Genomic DNA, 2,372 nt, shown 5'->3' with positions numbered 1-2,372 from the left:
CAGTGACTACTTCTATCGGACGCTGGGAAAATTCCCCAAAAATAAAGGGTTGGACTTTTCTTTCTTTATTGATCACATTACCCACAGCGCCTATTGGCGTTACAGTGGTTGGGAGAGAGTTACAACATAATCATATGACATACTTGCAGGAAGAAGACAAAATATATTCGCACATAATACGCAGATAATACAAATTTACAGCAGTGCGGCAAACAATTTCGTTCGGCGTAATTTGAAGAAAGCAAAACGATGAAAGTGCACGGAATTTCAAATCAAATCAAATAAAATGAAAATTTATTTCTGCCTTGAAAAGGTACAGACAGCGGAGGCGTAGAAAAAGTTGTAAGATACAGCTCGACAAAGCCGCAGCCCTTTTTGCTTGGCAGCGGCTTGACAAAGGCTTATAAAACAAAGACACTTGGTTAACGTATTAACAGGTATACAATAATGAAACTACAAAATAAAGTGAAACAACATTATACAATACTGAATCGATATTCGCACTCAACGTTCACGTCGACATTCACGTTCAAAACTTGTTTTTAATCGAAAATGACGGGATAAGGTCAGGAACCAACAAGCCTAAGCATGTACACATTAAACACTAATTACACGAGATGGGAGGTTTATCGGTGTTCGTCCGCTTTAAAACTACGCATCGCCAGACGCGAACACCGGTAAAACGGAGCGCATGATACCATCAACACTAAAGTAACACCAGCTAGAACTGACGGCGTGCTAACGACGTCCGCAATCGTTCATCTGCTGTCTCTAACGGAGTGGTTATCGTCATTCAGAGCCTTCCGAACGGTGTAGAAAAAAAATATCGCACGGCAACTGAGACAGTCGTATGTCGAAATGTTACCGCTGTTAAAAATAACGCGCCAGTGGAGCTGTGTATTCATATCTATTTCGCTTAGTTCCCGAACGAACCAAGTTTTGGTTTCGGTGGAGATGAAATAGGCAGCAGGCGGCCCCAAGAACCAGAAGACGGCGAGCGATTTGTGACTCGTGAGTGCGGACGCTGTGACCGAAGGGGCGTAGGCGCTAGGCCTAGCAGCGCCAGCGGGGCCATCTCGAGTTGCGTCGCAGAATGGAGCACAGCGGGTTGTCTGTAGCCTCTCTTGGAACGGATTTCGTGAGCGGCGACTGTGCGTTTGCCGCTGCTGCTTTTCGATGTGCCACAGAGAAGGGAAATACGTCTACTTAACCGAGTTCACTGGAGTGGATATCGCAAACGATGGCTGAGCTTGTGCCGCTTGCGCTGCTCTTGGTCTGCTAGTGGCGGTTTGGCGCCGTTGTGAGCGGATCCAGACAAGCGCTGGCTTTGCAGCGCCCGTGACCAGCGAGAGATAAGTTTCTACATCGATACGGCTGCCCAGGAGGATGTCCATAAAGCCCTGCCGTTTCACATCCGTCTCGGTGTCAAGTTAAGTGGTTTTTCGTCTTAAATAGCGTCGTAAGATGAAGACGTGAGCAGGCCTGTCAAGAGCGATGGAGCATTGTGCTGCAGAATAGGCCAAAATATTATTCAGGTCCTGTTGCTAGTATACGGGTCGTTTTATATGATTATGCGCCAGCGCTAGCCAGCGCATGAGCGCCAGCGCATAATCGTATAAAATGTTTAATCATTCTTATCCGGATTCGCAAGATGAGTGCCTGTTTTTCTCTGTGAGTAATTAAGTACTAAATTTTAAGCCTTATTCTTCATGCAGATTATAGCCTCTCGTAGTTTCTTTTATTACAGCTGACGTGTACATCACTGCTATGCAGATCACTAGAGTTTAGCTACCTGCTTGCATCTAAATTCAGTGTTTATACTGCATAAAAATTGTCACCTTGCTTGAAAATATTCCTGTGAACCTTCATATGAGCAACAAGCAATCTGTATTTGAGGGAGTGTTCAAGTTTTATATAATATCTTTTTGGGCGTCTGAGTTGCTTTCACTCTACCTTTCCAAACTACCCTCATTGTGCGTCTGTTTTTTGTTACTTTAAGCCCATTTAATTTACACGGTATAAGGGCACCTTAATCATTTTTGGGAACACTTGCGCTTAAAAACGTATTGTTGGAACATGTTTCGTCCCAAAAGCTTGTATGGCTTTCAAATATTTGGTAGAGGCCATTTATTTTCTTTATCGTTTGGATAGTTGTGGCGGCCGACTAAATGTAATCGTCGATCAGATGAGTAAACCATATGTGCAGTCGTGCCTCTTTAATGTGGACACTTTGGTTCCGGAGAAAAATTGTCGCAAAATGATTCATACATATTAAAGAATCATGAATGAAAAAAAAATGATACAAAGCTTGTGGCTAAAGTCTGCTTCTGCACATAGTGGTGGGCAGTGAAGTGGAAGCTAGGCAAAGTGTT

The sequence above is a fragment of the Amblyomma americanum genome, chromosome 5 (assembly GCF_052857255.1).
Source record: "Amblyomma americanum isolate KBUSLIRL-KWMA chromosome 5, ASM5285725v1, whole genome shotgun sequence".
Lineage (NCBI taxonomy): Eukaryota > Metazoa > Arthropoda > Arachnida > Ixodida > Ixodidae > Amblyomma > Amblyomma americanum.
The sequence above is the reverse complement of the archived record's forward strand: the minus strand, read 5'-3'. Positions refer to the sequence as shown.